Source organism: Oncorhynchus gorbuscha, unplaced genomic scaffold (assembly GCF_021184085.1).
Source record: "Oncorhynchus gorbuscha isolate QuinsamMale2020 ecotype Even-year unplaced genomic scaffold, OgorEven_v1.0 Un_scaffold_2242, whole genome shotgun sequence".
Taxonomy (NCBI): domain Eukaryota; kingdom Metazoa; phylum Chordata; class Actinopteri; order Salmoniformes; family Salmonidae; genus Oncorhynchus; species Oncorhynchus gorbuscha.
Window position 1 is genome coordinate 25,001 of NW_025746806.1, and position 17,179 is coordinate 42,179.

The 17,179-nt window shown below is 43.6% G+C and overlaps 13 non-coding genes across 13 annotated transcripts; all 13 read left to right on the plus strand.

Moving 5' to 3' along the window:
- The first annotated feature begins 2,091 nt into the window (after positions 1 to 2,091).
- Positions 2,092 to 2,165, plus strand: trnai-aau. Its single transcript has one exon. It is a non-coding gene; the product is annotated as a tRNA-Ile (tRNA).
- A 1,050-nt stretch (positions 2,166 to 3,215) lies between these two features.
- On the plus strand, positions 3,216 to 3,289 carry trnai-aau. The gene has a single exon. It is a non-coding gene; the product is annotated as a tRNA-Ile (tRNA).
- Positions 3,290 to 4,208: 919 nt separating this feature from the next.
- trnai-aau lies at positions 4,209 to 4,282 on the plus strand. The gene has a single exon. It is a non-coding gene; the product is annotated as a tRNA-Ile (tRNA).
- Positions 4,283 to 5,545: 1,263 nt separating this feature from the next.
- trnai-aau lies at positions 5,546 to 5,619 on the plus strand. The gene has a single exon. It is a non-coding gene; the product is annotated as a tRNA-Ile (tRNA).
- Positions 5,620 to 6,485: 866 nt separating this feature from the next.
- Positions 6,486 to 6,559, plus strand: trnai-aau. Its single transcript has one exon. It is a non-coding gene; the product is annotated as a tRNA-Ile (tRNA).
- A 1,837-nt stretch (positions 6,560 to 8,396) lies between these two features.
- On the plus strand, positions 8,397 to 8,470 carry trnai-aau. The gene has a single exon. It is a non-coding gene; the product is annotated as a tRNA-Ile (tRNA).
- A 1,685-nt stretch (positions 8,471 to 10,155) lies between these two features.
- On the plus strand, positions 10,156 to 10,229 carry trnai-aau. Its single transcript has one exon. It is a non-coding gene; the product is annotated as a tRNA-Ile (tRNA).
- Positions 10,230 to 10,795: 566 nt separating this feature from the next.
- On the plus strand, positions 10,796 to 10,869 carry trnai-aau. Its single transcript has one exon. It is a non-coding gene; the product is annotated as a tRNA-Ile (tRNA).
- An 871-nt stretch (positions 10,870 to 11,740) lies between these two features.
- On the plus strand, positions 11,741 to 11,814 carry trnai-aau. Its single transcript has one exon. It is a non-coding gene; the product is annotated as a tRNA-Ile (tRNA).
- A 1,725-nt stretch (positions 11,815 to 13,539) lies between these two features.
- Positions 13,540 to 13,613, plus strand: trnai-aau. The gene has a single exon. It is a non-coding gene; the product is annotated as a tRNA-Ile (tRNA).
- Positions 13,614 to 14,168: 555 nt separating this feature from the next.
- Positions 14,169 to 14,242, plus strand: trnai-aau. Its single transcript has one exon. It is a non-coding gene; the product is annotated as a tRNA-Ile (tRNA).
- Positions 14,243 to 15,430: 1,188 nt separating this feature from the next.
- Positions 15,431 to 15,504, plus strand: trnai-aau. Its single transcript has one exon. It is a non-coding gene; the product is annotated as a tRNA-Ile (tRNA).
- An 851-nt stretch (positions 15,505 to 16,355) lies between these two features.
- On the plus strand, positions 16,356 to 16,429 carry trnai-aau. The gene has a single exon. It is a non-coding gene; the product is annotated as a tRNA-Ile (tRNA).
- Positions 16,430 to 17,179: the final 750 nt, after the last annotated feature.

Below are 17,179 nucleotides of genomic sequence, written 5' to 3' on the forward strand. Positions count from 1 at the left end.
TCTGTCTTTCTCCACTCCTTACTCTCTCTCTCTGTCTTTCTCCACTCCTTACTCTCTCTCTCTGTCTTTCTCCACTCCTTACTCTCTCTCTCTGTCTTTCTCCACTCCTTACTCTCTCACTCTGTCTTTCTGCACTCCTTACTCTCTCTCTCTGTCTTTCTGCACTCCTTACTCTCTCTCTCTGTCTTTCTCCACTCCTTACTCTCTCTTTCTGTCTTTCTCCACTCCTTACTATCTCTCTGTCTTTCTCCACTCCTTACTCTCTCTCTCTGTCTTTCTCCACTCCTTACTCTCTCTCTCTGTCTTTCTCCACTTCTTACTCTCTCTCTGTCTTTCTCCACTCCTTACTCTCTCTCTCTGTCTTTCTCCACTCCTTACTCTCTCTCTCTGTCTTTCTGCACTCCTTACTCTCTCTCTCTCTGTCTTTCTCCACTCCTTACTCTGTTTTTCTCTCTGTCTTTCTCCACTACTTACTCTGTCTTTCTCCACTCCTTACTTTCTCTTTCTGTCTTTCTCCACTCCTTACTCTGTCTTTCTCCACTCCTTACTCTCTCTCTCTGTCTTTCTCCACTCCTTACTCTCTCTTTCTGTCTTTCTCCACTACTTACTCTGTCTGTCTCCACTCCTTACTCTCTCTCTCTGTCTTTCTCCACTCCTTACTCTCTCTCTCTGTCTTTCTCCACTCCTTACTCTCTCTTTCTGTCTTTCTCCACTACTTACTCTGTCTTTCTCCACTCCTTACTCTCTCTCTTTCTGTCTTTCTCCACTCCTTACTCTCTCTTTCTCCACTCCTTACTCTCTCTTTCTGTCTTTCTCCACTCCTTACTCTCTCTTTCTCCACCCATTACTCTCTCTTTCTTCTCCTTACTCTCTCTTTCTGTCTTTCTCCACTCCTTACTCTCTCTTTCTGTCTTTCTCCACTCCTTACTCTCTCTTTCTGTCTTTCTCCACTCCTTACTCTCTTTCTCCACCCTTTCTCTCTTTCTCCACTCCTTACTCTCCTTTCTCCACCCATTACTCTCTCTTTCTCCACTCCTTACTCTCTCTTTCTCCACCCATTACTCTCTCTTTCTCCACTCCTTACTCCCTCTTTCTCCACCCATTACTCTCTCTTTCTCCACTCCTTACTCTCTCTTTCTCCACCCATTACTCTCTCTTTCACCACTCCTTACTCTCTCTTTCTCCACTCCTTACTCTCTCTTTCTCCACTCCTTACTCTCTCTCTCTGTCTTTCTCCACTCCTTACTCTCTCTTTCTGTCTTTCTCCACTCCTTACTCTCTCTTTCTGTATTTCTCCACTCCTTACTCTCTCTTTCTGTCTTTCTCCACTCCTTACTCTCTCTTTCTCCACCCATTACTCTCTCTTTCTCCACTCCTTACTCTCTCTTTCTCCACCCATTACTCTCTCTTTCTCCACTCCTTACTCTCTCTTTCTCCACCCATTACTCTCTCTTTCTCCACTCCTTACTCTCTCTTTCTCCACCCATTACTCTCTCTTTCTCCACTCCTTACTCTCTCTTTCTCCACTCCTTACTCTCTCTTTCTCCACTCCTTACTCTCTCTCTCTGTCTTTCTCCACTCCTTACTCTCTCTCTCTGTCTTTCTCCACTCCTTACTCTCTCTCTGTCTTTCTCCACTCCTTACTCTCTCTCTCTGTCTTTCTTCACTCCTTACTCTCTCTCTGTCTTTCTGCACTCCTTACTCTCTCTCTCTGTCTTTCTCCACTCCTTACTCTCTCTTTCTGTCTTTCTCCACTCCTTACTCTCTTTCTGTCTTTCTCCACTCCTTACTCTCTCTTTCTGTCTTTCTCCACTCCTTACTCTCTCTTTCTGTCTTTCCCCACTCCTTACTCTCTCTCTCTGTCTTTCTCCACTCCTTACTCTCTCTTTCTGTCTTTCTCCACTCCTTACTCTCTCTCTGTCTTTCTCCACTCCTTACTCTCTCTTTCTGTCTTTCTCCACTCCTTACTCTCTCTCTCTGTCTTTCTCCACTCCTTACACTCTCTTTCTGTCTTTCTCCACTCCTCTTTCTGTCTTTCTCCACTCCTTACTCTCTCTTTCTGTCTCTAATCCGTAAAGTGAGCATTATCAAGGCCGGTTAGCTCAGTTGGTTAGAGCGTCGTGCTAATAACGCGAAGGTCATGGGTTCGATACCCGTACTGGCCAGGAGAATTTGTTTTTACTTTACTGTGTATGTCTACAGTGTCACATAACTCTATTGATTGGGGTCTACAATGTACATTTTAAATTAGTAGTATAACTCTCTCTCTCTGTCTTTCTCCACTCCTTACTCTTTTTTTCTCTCTCTGTCTTTCTCCACTACTTACTCTGTCTTTCTCCACTCCATACTCTCTCTCTCTGTCTTTCTCCACTCCTTAATCTCTCTTTCTGTCTTTCTCCACTCCTTACTCTCTCTTTCTGTCTTTCTCCACTCCTTACTCTCTCTTTCCACCCATTACTCTCTTTCTCCTGTCTTTCTCCTCCTTACTCTCTCTTTCTCCCCACCCATTACTCTCTCTTTCTCCACTCCTTACTCTCTCTTTCTCCACTCCATTACTCTCTCTTTCTCCACTCTCTTACTCTCTCTTTCTCCACCCATTACTCTCTCTTTCTCCACTCCTTACTCTCTGTCTTTCTCCACTCCTTACTCTCTCTCTTTCTCCACTCCTTACTCTCTCTCTCTGTCTTTCTCCACTCCTTACTCTCTCTCTCTGTCTTTCTCCACTCCTTACTCTCTCTCTGTCTTTCTCCACTCCTTACTCTCTCTCTCTGTCTTTCTTCACTCCTTACTCTCTCTCTGTCTTTCTCCACTCCTTACTCTCTCTTTCTGTCTTTCTCCACTCCTTACTCTCTCTTTCTGTCTTTCTCCACTCCTTACTCTCTTTCTGTCTTTCTCCACTCCTTACTCTCTCTTTCTGTCTTTCTCCACTCCTTACTCTCTCTTTCTGTCTTTCTCCACTCCTTACTCTCTCTCTCTGTCTTTCTCCACTCCTTACTCTCTCTTTCTGTCTTTCTCCACTCCTTACTCTCTCTCTGTCTTTCTCCACTCCTTACTCTCTCTTTCTGTCTTTCTCCACTCCTTACTCTCTCTCTCTGTCTTTCTCCACTCCTTACACTCTCTTTCTGTCTCTGTTCTCCACTCCACTCTCTCTTTCTGTCTTTCTCCACTCCTTACTCTCTCTTTCTGTCTCTAATCCGTAAAGTGAGCATTATCAAGGCCGGTTAGCTCAGTTGGTTAGAGCGTCGTGCTAATAACTCGAAGGTCATGGGTTCGATACCCGTACTGGCCAGGAGAATTTGTTTTTACTTTACTGTGTATGTCTACAGTGTCACATAACTCTATTGATTGGGGTCTACAATGTACATTTTAAATTAGTAGTATAACTCTCTCTCTCTGTCTTTCTCCACTCCTTACTCTTTTTTCTCTCTCTGTCTTTCTCCACTACTTACTCTGTCTTTCTCCACTCCATACTACTCTCTCTCTCTGTCTTTCTCCACTCCTTAATCTCTCTTTATGTCTTTCTCCACTCCTTACTCTCTCTTTCTGTCTTTCTCCACTCCTTACTCTCTCTTTCTGTCTTTCTCCACTCCTTACTCTCTCTTTCTGTCTTTCTCCACTCCTTACTCTCTCTTTCTCCACTCCTTCTCTTTTTCTCCACTCCTTACTCTCTCTTTCTCCACTCCTTACTCTCTCTTTCTGTCTTTCTCCACTCCTTACTCTCTCTTTCTGTCTTTCTCCACTCCTTACTCTCTCTTTCTGTCTTTCTCCACCTTACTCTCTCTTTCTGTCTTTCTCCACTCCTTACTCTCTTTCTGTCTTTCTCCACTCCTTACTCTCTCTTTCTGTCTTTCTCCACTCCTTACTCTCTCTTTCTGTCTTTCTCCACTCCTTACTCTCTCTTTCTGTCTTTCTCCACTCCTTACTCTCTCTTTCTGTCTTTCTCCACTCCTTACTCTCTCTCTCTGTCTTTCTCCACTCCTTACTCTCTCTTTCTCACTCCCTACTCTCTCTTTCTCCACTCCTTACTCTGTCTTTCTCCACTCCTTACTCTCTCTTTCTGTCTTCTCCACTCCTTACTCTCTCTTTCTGTCTTTCTCCACTCCTTACTCTCTCTCTCTGTCTTTCTCCACTCCTTACTCTCTCTTTCTGTCTTTCTCCACTCCTTACTCTCTCTTTCTGTCTGTAATCCGTAAAGTGAGCATTATCAAGGCCGGTTAGCTCAGTTGGTTAGAGCGTCGTGCTAATAACGCGAAGGTCGTGGGTTCGATACCCGTACTGGCCAGGAGAATTTGTTTTTACTTTACTGTGTATGTCTACAGTGTCACATAACTCTATTGATTGGGGTCTACAATGTACATTTTAAATTAGTAGTATAACTCTCTCTCTCTGTCTTTCTCCACTCCTTACTCTTTTTTTCTCTCTCTGTCTTTCTCCACTACTTACTCTGTCTTTCTCCACTCCATACTCTCTCTCTCTCTGTCTTTCTCCACTCCTTAATCTCTCTTTATGTCTTTCTCCACTCCTTACTCTCTCTTTCTGTCTTTCTCCACTCCTTACTCTCTCTTTCTGTCTTTCTCCACTCCTTACTCTCTCTTTCTGTCTTTCTCCACTCCTTACTCTCTCTTTCTCCACTCCTTACTCTCTCTTTCTCCACTCCTTACTCTCTCTTTCTCCACTCCTTACTCTCTCTTTCTGTCTTTCTCCACTCCTTACTCTCTCTTTCTGTCTTTCTCCACTCCTTACTCTCTCTTTATGTCTTTCTCCACTCCTTACTCTCTCTCTCTGTCTTTCTCCACTCCTTACTCTCTCTTTCTGTCTTTCTCCACTCCTTACTCTCTCTTTCTGTCTTTCTCCACTCCTTACTCTCTCTCTCTGTCTTTCTCCACTCCTTACTCTCTCTCTCTGTCTTTCTCCACTCCTTACTCTCTCTCTCTGTCTTTCTCCACTACTTACTCTGTCTTTCTCCACTCCTTACTCTCTCTTCTCTGTCTTTCTCCACTCCTCTACTCTTCTCTCTGTCTTTCTCCACTCCTTACTCTGTTTTTCTCTCTCTGTCTTTCTCCACTACTTACTCTGTCTTTCTCCACTCCTTACTCTCTCTCTCTGTCTTTCTCCACTCCTTACTCTCTCTTTATGTCTTTCTCCACTCCTTACTCTCTCTCTCTGTCTTTCTCCACTCCTTACTCTCTCTTTATGTCTTTCTCCAATCCTTACTCTCTCTTTCTGTCTTTCTCCACTCCTTACTCTCTCTTTCTGTCTTTCTCCACTCCTTACTCTCTGTCTTTCTCCACTCCTTACTCTCTCTCTGTCTCCACTCCTTACTCTCTCTTTCTGTCTTTCTCCACTCCTTACTCTCTCTTTCTGTCTTTCTCCACTCCTTACTCTCTCTTTCTGTCTTTCTCCACTCCTTACTGTCTCTCTTTCTGTCTTTCTCCACTCCTTACTCTCTCTTTCTGTCTTTCTCCACTCCTTACTCTCTCTTTCTGTCTTTCTCCACTCCTTACTCTCTCTTTCTGTCTCTAATCCGTGAAGTGAGCATTATCAAGGCCGGTTAGCTCAGTTGGTTAGAGCGTCGTGCTAATAACGCGAAGGTCGTGGGTTCGATACCCGTACTGGCCAGGAGAATTTGTTTTTACTTTACTGTGTATGTCTACAGTGTCACATAACTCTATTGATTGGGGTCTACAATGTACATTTTAAATTAGTAGTATAACTCTCTCTCTCTGTCTTTCTCCACTCCTTACTCTTTTTTTCTCTCTCTGTCTTTCTCCACTACTTACTCTGTCTTTCTCCACTCCTTACTCTCTCTCTCTGTCTTTCTCCACTCCTTACTCTCTCTTTATGTCTTTCTCCACTCCTTACTCTCTCTTTCTGTCTTTCTCCACTCCTTACTCTCTCTTTCTGTCTTTCTCCACTCCTTACTGTCTCTTTCTGTCTTTCTCCACTCCTTACTCTCTCTTTCTCCACTCCTTGCTCTCTCTTTCTCCACTCCTTACTCTCTCTTTCTCCACTCCTTACTCTCTCTTTCTGTCTTTCTCCACTCCTTACTATCTCTTTCTGTCTTTCTCCACTCCTTACTCTCTCTTTCTGTCTTTCTCCACTCCTTACTCTCTCTTTCTGTCTTTCTCCACTCCTTACTCTCTCTTTCTGTCTTTCTCCACTCCTTACTCTCTCTTTCTGTCTTTCTCCACTCCTTACTCTCTCTTTCTGTCTTTCTCCACTCCTTACTCTCTCTCTCTGTCTTTCTCCACTCCTTACTCTCTCTTTCCTCACTCCTTACTCTCTCTTTCTCCACTCCTTACTCTCTCTTTCTCCACTCCTTACTCTCTCTTTCTGTCTATCTCCACTCCTTACTCTCTCTTTCTGTCTTTCTCCACTCCTTACTCTCTCTCTCTGTCTTTCTCCACTCCTTACTCTCTCTTTCTGTCTTTCTCCACTCCTTACTCTCTCTTTCTGTCTGTAATCCGTTAAGTGAGCATTATCAAGGCCGGTTAGCTCAGTTGGTTAGAGCGTCGTGCTAATAACGCGAAGGTCGCGGGTTCGATACCCGTACTGGCCAGGAGAATTTGTTTTTACTTTACTGTGTATGTCTAGAGTGTCACATAACTCTATTGATTGGGGTCTACAATGTACATTTTAAATTAGTAGTATAACTCTCTCTCTCTGTCTTTCTCCACTCCTTACTCTTTTTTCTCTCTCTGTCTTTCTCCATTACTTACTATGTCTTTCTCCACTCCTTACTCTCTCTCTCTGTCTTTCTCCACTCTTACTCTCTCTTTATGTCTTTCTCCACTCCTTACTCTCTCTTTCTGTCTTTCTCCACTCCTTACTCTCTCTTTCTGTCTTTCTCCACTCCTTACTCTCTCTTTCTGTCTTTCTCCACTCCTTACTCTGTCTTTCTCCACTCCTTACTCTGTTTTTCTCTCTCTGTCTTTCTCCACTACTTACTCTGTCTTTCTCCACTCCTTACTTTCTCTTTCTGTCTTTCTCCACTCTCTTACTCTGTCTTTCTCCTTACTCTGTCTTTTACTCTCTCTCTCTGTCTTTCTCTTCCACTCCTTACTCTCTCTTTCTGTCTTTCTCCACTACTTACTCTGTCTGTCTCCACTCCTTACTCTCTCTCTCTGTCTTTCTCCACTCCTTACTCTCTCTCTCTGTCTTTCTCCACTCCTTACTCTCTCTTTCTGTCTTTCTCCACTACTTACTCTGTCTTTCTCCACTCCTTACTCTCTTTCTGTCTTTCTCCACTCCTTACTCTCTCTTTCTCCACTCCTTACTCTCTCTTTCTGTCTTTCTCCACTCCTTACTCTCTCTTTCTCCACCCATTACTCTCTCTTTCTCCACTCCTTACTCTCTCTTTCTGTCTTTCTCCACTCCTTACTCTCTCTTTCTGTATTTCTCCACTCCTTACTCTCTCTTTCTGTCTTTCTCCACTCCTTACTCTCTCTTTCTCCACCCATTACTCTCTCTTTCTCCACTCCTTACTCTCTCTTTCTCCACCCATTACTCTCTCTTTCTCCACTCCTTACTCTCTCTTTCTCCACCCATTACTCTCTCTCTTTCTCCACTCCTTACTCCCTCTTTCTCCACCCATTACTCTCTCTTTCTCCACTCCTTACTCTCTCTTTCTCCACCCATTACTCTCTCTTTCTCCACTCCTTACTCTCTCTTTCTCCACTCCTTACTCTGTCTTTCTCCACTCCTTCTCTCTCTCTCTGTCTTTCTCCACTCCTTACTCTCTCTTTCTGTCTTTCTCCACTCCTTACTCTCTCTTTCTGTCTTTCTCCACTCCTTACTCTCTCTTTCTGTCTTTCTCCACTCCTTACTCTCTCTTTCTCCACCCATTACTCTCTCTTTCTCCACTCCTTACTCTCTCTTTCTCCACCCATTACTCTCTCTTTCTCCACTCCTTACTCTCTCTTTCTCCACCCATTACTCTCTCTTTCTCCACTCCTTACTCTCTCTTTCTGTCTTTCTCCACTCCTTACTCTCTCTTTCTGTCTTTCTCCACTCCTTACTCTCTCTTTCTGTCTTTCTCCACTCCTTACTCTCTCTTTCTGTCTTTCTCCACTCCTTACTCTCTCTTTCTGTCTTTCTCCACTCCTTACTCTCTCTTTCTGTCTTTCTCCACTCCTTACTCTCTCTCTCTGTCTTTCTCCACTCCTTACTCTCTCTTTCTCACTCCTTACTCTCTCTTTCTCCACTCCTTACTCTCTGTCTTTCTCCACTCCTTACTCTCTCTTTCTGTCTTTCTCCACTCCTTACTCTCTCTTTCTGTCTTTCTCCACTCCTTACTCTCTCTCTCTGTCTTTCTCCACTCCTTACTCTCTCTTTCTGTCTTTCTCCACTCCTTACTCTCTCTTTCTGTCTGTAATCCGTAAAGTGAGCATTATCAAGGCCGGTTAGCTCAGTTGGTTAGAGCGTCGTGCTAATAACGCGAAGGTCGTGGGTTCGATACCCGTACTGGCCAGGAGAATTTGTTTTTACTTTACTGTGTATGTCTACAGTGTCACATAACTCTATTGATTGGGGTCTACAATGTACATTTTAAATTAGTAGTATAACTCTCTCTCTCTGTCTTTCTCCACTCCTTACTCTTTTTTCTCTCTCTGTCTTTCTCCACTACTTACTCTGTCTTTCTCCACTCCTTACTCTCTCTCTCTGTCTTTCTCCACTCCTTACTCTCTCTTTATGTCTTTCTCCACTCCTTACTCTCTCTTTCTGTCTTTCTCCACTCCTTACTCTCTCTTTCTGTCTTTCTCCACTCCTTACTCTCTCTTTCTGTCTTTCTCCACTCCTTACTCTGTCTTTCTCCACTCCTTACTCTGTCCTTTCTCTCTCTGTCTTTCTCCACTCCTTACTCTGTCTTTCTCCACTCCTTACTTCTCTTTCTGTCTTTCTCCACTCCTTTACTCTGTCTTTCTCCACTCCTTACTCTCTCTTTCTGTCTTTCTCCACTCCTTACTCTCTCTTTCTGTCTTTCTCCACTACTTACTCTGTCTTTCTCCACTCCTTACTCTCTCTTTCTGTCTTTCTCCACTCCTTACTCTCTCTTTCTGTCTTTCTCCACTCCTTACTCTCTCTTTCTGTCTTTCTCCACTCCTTACTCTCTCTGTCTTTCTCCACTCCTTACTCTCTCTTTCTGTCTTTCTCCTTACTCTCTTACTCTGTCTTTCTCCACTCCTTACTCTCTCTTTCTGTCTTTCTCCACTCCTTACTCTCTCTTTCTCCACCCATTACTCTCTCTTTCTCCACTCCTTACTCTCTCTTTCTGTCTTTCTCCACTCCTTACTCTCTCTTTCTGTATTTCTCCACTCCTTACTCTCTCTTTCTGTCTTTCTCCACTCCTTTCTCTCTCTCTTTCTCCACTCTATTATTGGGGTCTCTCTCTTTCTCCACTCCTTACTCTCTCTTTCTCCACTCCATTACTTTCTCTCTTTCTCCACTCCTTTACTCTCTCTTTCTCCACCCATTACTCTGTCTTTCTCCACTCCTTACTCTCTCTCTCTTCTTTCTCCACTCTCTTTCTCCACTCCTTACTCTGTCTTTCTCCACTCCTTACTCTCTCTCTCTGTCTTTCTCCACTCCTTACTCTCTCTTTCTGTCTTTCTCCACTCCTTACTCTCTCTTTCTGTCTTTCTCCACTCCTTACTCTCTCTTTCTGTCTTTCTCCACTCCTTACTCTCTCTTTCTCCACTCTGTCTTTCTCCACTCCTTACTCTCTCTCTGTCTTTCTCCACTCCTTACTCTCTCTCTGTCTTTCTCCACCCTTACTCTCTCTTTCTCCACTCCTTACTCTGTCTTTCTCCACCCTTCTCTCTCTGTCTTTCTCCACTCCTTACTCTCTCTTTCTGTCTTTCTCCACTCCTTACTCTCTCTTTCTGTCTTTCTCCACTCCTTACTCTCTCTTTCTGTCTTTCTCCACTCCTTACTTTCTCTCTCTCTGTCTTTCTCCACTCCTTACTCTCTCTTTCTGTCTTTCTCCACTCCTTACTCTCTCTTTCTGTCTTTCTCCACTCCTTACTCTCTCTTTCTGTCTTTCTCCACTCCTTACTCTCTCTCTCTGTCTTTCTCCACTCCTTACTCTCTCTTTCTGTCTTTCTCCACTCCTTACTCTCTCTTTCTGTCTGTAATCCGTAAAGTGAGCATTATCAAGGCCGGTTAGCTCAGTTGGTTAGAGCGTCGTGCTAATAACGCGAAGGTCGTGGGTTCGATACCCGTACTGGCCAGGAGAATTTGTTTTTACTTTACTGTGTATGTCTACAGTGTCACATAACTCTATTGATTGGGGTCTACAATGTACATTTTAAATTAGTAGTATAACTCTCTCTCTCTGTCTTTCTCCACTCCTTACTCTTTTTTTCTCTCTCTGTCTTTCTCCACTACTTACTCTGTCTTTCTCCACTCCTTACTCTCTCTCTCTGTCTTTCTCCACTCCTTAATCTCTCTTTATGTCTTTCTCCACTCCTTACTCTCTCTTTCTGTCTTTCTCCACTCCTTACTCTCTCTTTCTGTCTTTCTCCACTCCTTACTCTCTCTTTCTGTCTTTCTCCACTCCTTACTCTCTCTCTCTGTCTTTCTCTCTGTCTTTCTCCACTCCTTACTCTCTCTTTCTGTCTTTCTCCACTCCTTACTCTCTCTTTCTGTCTTTCTCCACTCCTTACTCTCTCTTTCTGTCTTTCTCCACTCCTTACTCTCTCTTTCTGTCTTTCTCCACTCCTTACTCTCTCTTTCTGTCTTTCTCCACTCCTTACTCTCTCTTTCTGTCTGTAATCCGTAAAGTGAGCATTATCAAGGCCGGTTAGCTCAGTTGGTTAGAGCGTCGTGCTAATAACGCGAAGGTCGTGGGTTCGATACCCGTACTGGCCAGGAGAATTTGTTTTTACTTTACTGTGTATGTCTACAGTGTCACATAACTCTATTGATTGGGGTCTACAATGTACATTTTAAATTAGTAGTATAACTCTCTCTCTCTGTCTTTCTCCACTCCTTACTCTTTTTTCTCTCTCTGTCTTTCTCCACTACTTACTCTGTCTTTCTCCACTCCTTACTCTCTCTCTCTCTGTCTTTCTCCACTCCTTAATCTCTCTTTATGTCTTTCTCTCCACTCCTTACTCTCTCTTTCTCTGTCTTTCTCCACTCCTTACTCTCTCTTTCTGTCTTTCTCCACTCCTTACTCTCTCTTTCTGTCTTTCTCCACTCCTTACTCTCTCTTTCTCCACTCCTTGCTCTCTCTTTCTCCACTCCTTACTCTCTCTTTCTCCACTCCTTACTCTCTCTTTCTGTCTTTCTCCACTCCTTACTATCTCTTTCTGTCTTTCTCCACTCCTTACTCTCTCTTTCTGTCTTTCTCCACTCCTTACTCTCTCTTTCTGTCTTTCTCCACTCCTTACTCTCTCTTTCTGTCTTTCTCCACTCCTTACTCTCTCTTTCTGTCTTTCCCCACTCCTTACTCTCTCTTTCTGTCTTTCTCCACTCCTTACTCTCTCTCTCTGTCTTTCTCCAATCCTTACTCTCTCTTTCCTCACTCCTTACTCTCTCTTTCTCCACTCCTTACTCTCGCTTTCTCCACTCCTTACTCTCTCTTTCTGTCTATCTCCACTCCTTACTCTCTCTTTATGTCTTTCTCCACTCCTTACTCTCTCTCTCTGTCTTTCTCCACTCCTTACTCTCTCTTTCTGTCTTTCTCCACTCCTTACTCTCTCTTTCTGTCTGTAATCCGTAAAGTGAGCATTATCAAGGCCGGTTAGCTCAGTTGGTTAGAGCGTCGTGCTAATAACGCGAAGGTCGCGGGTTCGATACCCGTACTGGCCAGGAGAATTTGTTTTTACTTTACTGTGTATGTCTAGAGTGTCACATAACTCTATTGATTGGGGTCTACAATGTACATTTTAAATTAGTAGTATAACTCTCTCTCTCTGTCTTTCTCCACTCCTTACTCTTTTTTTCTCTCTCTGTCTTTCCCCATTACTTACTATGTCTTTCTCCACTCCTTACTCTCTCTCTCTGTCTTTCTCCACTCCTTACTCTCTCTTTATGTCTTTCTCCACTCCTTACTCTCTCTTTCTGTCTTTCTCCACTCCTTACTCTCTCTTTCTGTCTTTCTCCACTCCTTACTCTCTCTTTCTGTCTTTCTCCACTCCTTACTCTGTCTTTCTCCACTCCTTACTCTGTTTTTCTCTCTCTGTCTTTCTCCACTACTTACTCTGTCTTTCTCCACTCCTTACTTTCTCTTTCTGTCTTTCTCCACTCCTTACTCTGTCTTTCTCCACTCCTTACTCTCTCTCTCTGTCTTTCTCCACTCCTTACTCTCTCTTTCTGTCTTTCTCCACTACTTACTCTGTCTGTCTCCACTCCTTACTCTCTCTCTCTGTCTTTCTCCACTCCTTACTCTCTCTCTCTGTCTTTCTCCACTCCTTACTCTCTCTTTCTGTCTTTCTCCACTACTTACTCTGTCTTTCTCCACTCCTTACTCTCTCTCTCTTTCTGTCTTTCTCTCCTTACTCTCTCTTTCTCCACTCCTTACTCTCTCTTTCTGTCTTTCTCCACTCCTTACTCTCTCTTTCTCCACCCATTACTCTCTCTTTCTCCACTCCTTACTCTCTCTTTTCTGTCTTTCTCCACTCCTTACTCTCTCTTTCTGTCTTTCTCCACTCCTTACTCTCTCTTTCTGTCTTTCTCCACTCCTTACTCTCTCTTTCTCCACCCATTACTCTCTCTTTCTCCACTCCCTTACTCTCTCTTTCTCCACCCATTACTCTCTCTTTCTCCACTCCTTACTCTCTCTTTCTCCACCCATTACTCTCTCTTTCTCCACTCCTTACTCTCTCTTTCTCCACTCCATTACTCTCTCTTTCTCCACTCCTTACTCTCTCTTTCTCCACCCATTACTCTGTCTTTCTCCACTCCTTACTCTCTCTTTCTCCACTCCTTCTCTGTCTTTCTCCACTCCTTACTCTCTCTTTCTGTCTTTCTCCACTCCTTACTCTCTCTTTCTGTCTTTCTCCACTCCTTACTCTCTCTTTCTGTCTTTCTCCACTCCTTACTCTCTCTTTCTGTCTTTCTCCACTCCTTACTCTCTTTCTCCACCCATTACTCTGTCTTTCTCCACTCCTTACTCTCTCTTTCTCCACTCCTTACTCTCTCTCTGTCTTTCTCCACTCCTTACTCTCTCTTTCTGTCTTTCTCCACCCATTACTCTCTCTTTCTGTCTTTCTCCACTCCTTACTCTCTCTTTCTGTCTTTCTCCACTCCTTACTCTCTCTTTCTGTCTTTCTCCACTCCTTACTCTCTCTTTCTGTCTTTCTCCACTCCTTACTCTCTCTCTCTGTCTTTCTCCACTCCTTACTCTCTCTTTCTGTCTTTCTCCACTCCTTACTCTCTCTTTCTGTCTTTCTCCACTCCTTACTCTCTCTTTCTGTCTTTCTCCACTCCTTACTCTCTCTTTCTGTCTTTCTCCACTCCTTACTCTCTCTTTCTGTCTTTCTCCACTCCTTACTCTCTCTTTCTGTCTGTAATCCGTAAAGTGAGCATTATCAAGGCCGGTTAGCTCAGTTGGTTAGAGCGTCGTGCTAATAACGCGAAGGTCGTGGGTTCGATACCCGTACTGGCCAGGAGAATTTGTTTTACTTTACTGTGTATGTCTACAGTGTCACATAACTCTATTGATTGGGGTCTACAATGTACATTTTAAATTAGTAGTATAACTCTCTCTCTCTGTCTTTCTCCACTCCTTACTCTTTTTTTCTCTCTCTGTCTTTCTCCACTACTTACTCTGTCTTTCTCCACTCCTTACTCTCTCTCTCTCTGTCTTTCTCCACTCCTTAATCTCTCTTTATGTCTTTCTCCACTCCTTACTCTCTCTTTCTGTCTTTCTCCACTCCTTACTCTCTCTTTCTGTCTTTCTCCACTCCTTACTCTCTCTTTCTGTCTTTCTCCACTCCTTACTCTCTCTCTCTGTCTTTCTCCACTCCTTACTCTCTCTTTCTGTCTTTCTCCACTCCTTACTCTCTCTTTCTGTCTTTCCCCACTCCTTACTCTCTCTTTCTGTCTTTCTCCACTCCTTACTCTCTCTCTCTGTCTTTCTCCACTCCTTACTCTCTCTTTCTGTCTTTCTCCACTCCTTACTCTCTCTTTCTGTCTGTAATCCGTAAAGTGAGCATTATCAAGGCCGGTTAGCTCAGTTGGTTAGAGCGTCGTGCTAATAACGCGAAGGTCGTGGGTTCGATACCCGTACTGGCCAGGAGAATTTGTTTTTACTTTACTGTGTATGTCTACAGTGTCACATAACTCTATTGATTGGGGTCTACAATGTACATTTTAAATTAGTAGTATAACTCTCTCTCTCTGTCTTTCTCCACTCCTTACTCTTTTTTCTCTCTCTGTCTTTCTCCACTTACTTACTCTGTCTTTCTCCACTCCTTACTCTCTCTCTCTCTGTCTTTCTCCACTCCTTACTCTCTCTTTCTGTCTTTCTCCACTCCTTACTCTCTCTTTCTGTCTTTCTCCACTCCTTCTCTTTCTCTTTCTGTCTTTCTCCACTCCTTACTCTCTCTTTCTGTCTTTCTCCACTCCTTACTCTCTCTTTCTCTCCTTACTCTCTCTTTCTCCACTCCTTACTCTCTCTTTCTCCACTCCTTACTCTCTCTTTCTGTCTTTCTCCACTCCTTACTCTCTCTTTCTGTCTTTCTCCACTCCTTACTCTCTCTTTCTGTCTTTCTCCACTCCTTACTCTCTCTCTCTGTCTTTCTCCACTCCTTACTCTCTCTTTCTGTCTTTCTCCACTCCTTACTCTCTCTTTCTGTCTTTCTCCACTCCTTACTCTCTCTCTCTGTCTTTCTCCACTCCTTACTCTCTCTCTCTGTCTTTCTCCACTCCTTACTCTCTCTTTCTGTCTTTCTCCACTCCTTACTCTCTCTCTGTCTCCACTCCTTACTCTCTCTCTCTGTCTTTCTCCACTCCTTACTCTCTCTCTCTGTCTTTCTCCACTCCTTAGTCAGTATTCTCTCTCTCTGTCTTTCTCCACTCCTTACTCTTCTTTCTTTCCACTCCTTACTCTCTCTCTCTGTCTTTCTCCACTCCTTACTCTTTCTGTCTTTCTCCACTCCTTACTCTCTTTCTGTCTTTCTCCACTCCTTACTCTCTCTTTCTGTCTTTCTCCACTCCTTACTCTCTCTTTCTGTCTTTCTCCACTCCTTACTCTCTCTTTCTGTCTTTCTCCACTCCTTTCTCCACTCCTTACTCTCTCTCTGTCTTTCTCCACTCCTTACTCTCTCTTTCTGTCTTTCTCCACTCCTTACTCTCTCTCTCTGTCTTTCTCCACTCCTTACTCTCTCTTTCTGTCTTTCTCCACTCCTTACTCTCTCTTTCTGTCTTTCTCCACTCCTTACTCTCTCTTTCTGTCTCTAATCCGTAAAGTGAGCATTATCAAGGCCGGTTAGCTCAGTTGGTTAGAGCGTCGTGCTAATAACGCGAAGGTCGTGGGTTCGATACCCGTACTGGCCAGGAGAATTTGTTTTTACTTTACTGTGTATGTCTACAGTGTCACATAACTCTATTGATTGGGGTCTACAATGTACATTTTAAATTAGTAGTATAACTCTCTCTCTCTGTCTTTCTCCACTCCTTACTCTTTTTTCTCTCTCTGTCTTTCTCCACTACTTACTCTGTCTTTCTCCACTCCTTACTCTCTCTCTCTCTCTCTGTCTTTCTCCACTCCTTACTCTCTCTTTATGTCTTTCTCCACTCCTTACTCTCTCTTTCTGTCTTTCTCCACTCCTTACTCTCTCTTTCTGTCTTTCTCCACTCCTTACTCTCTCTTTCTGTCTTTCTCCACTCCTTACTCTCTCTTTCTCCACTCCTTGCTCTCTCTTTCTCCACTCCTTACTCTCTCTTTCTCCACTCCTTACTCTCTCTTTCTGTCTTTCTCCACTCCTTACTATCTCTTTCTGTCTTTCTCCACTCCTTACTCTCTCTTTCTGTCTTTCTCCACTCCTTACTCTCTCTTTCTGTCTTTCTCCACTCCTTACTCTCTCTTTCTGTCTTTCTCCACTCCTTACTCTCTCTTTCTGTCTTTCTCCACTCCTTACTCTCTCTTTCTGTCTTTCTCCACTCCTTACTCTCTCTCTCTCTGTCTTTCTCCACTCCTTACTCTCTCTTTCTCCACTCCTTACTCTCTCTTTCTCCACTCCTTACTCTCTCTTTCTGTCTTTCTCCACTCCTTACTCTCTCTTTCTGTCTTTCTCCACTCCTTACTCTCTCTCTCTGTCTTTCTCCACTCCTTACTCTCTCTTTCTGTCTTTCTCCACTCCTTACTCTCTCTTTCTGTCTGTAATCCGTAAAGTGAGCATTATCAAGGCCGGTTAGCTCAGTTGGTTAGAGCGTCGTGCTAATAACGCGAAGGTCGTGGGTTCGATACCCGTACTGGCCAGGAGAATTTGTTTTTACTTTACTGTGTATGTCTACAGTGTCACATAACTCTATTGATTGGGGTCTACAATGTACATTTTAAATTAGTAGTATAACTCTCTCTCTCTGTCTTTCTCCACTCCTTACTCTGTTTTTCTCTCTCTGTCTTTCTCCATTACTTACTCTGTCTTTCTCCACTCCTTACTCTCTCTCTCTGTCTTTCTCCACTCCTTACTCTCTCTTTCTGTCTTTCTCCACTCCTTACTCTCTACTCTGTCTTTCTCCACTCCTTACTCTCTCTCTCTGTCTTTCTCCACTCCTTACTCTCTCTTCTGTCTTTCTCCACTCCTTACTCTGTTTTTCTCTCTCTGTCTTTCTCTCCACTCTCTTACTCTGTCTTTCTCCACTCCTTACTCTCTCTCTCTGTCTTTCTCCACTCCTTACTCTCTCTTTCTGTCTTTCTCCACTCCTTACTCTCTCTTTCTGTCTTTCTCCACTCCTTACTCTCTCTTTCTGTCTTTCTCCACTCCTTACTCTCTCTTTCTGTCTTTCTCCACTCCTTACTCTCTCTTTCTGTCTTTCTCCACTCCTTACTCTCTCTCTGTCTTTCTCCACTCCTTACTCTCTGTCTTTCTCCACTCCTTACTCTCTCTTTCTGTCTTTCTCCACTCCTTACTCTCTCTTTCTGTCTTTCTCCACTCCTTACTCTCTCTTTCTGTCTTTCTCCACTCCTTACTCTCTCTTTCTGTCTTTCTCCACTCCTTACTCTCTC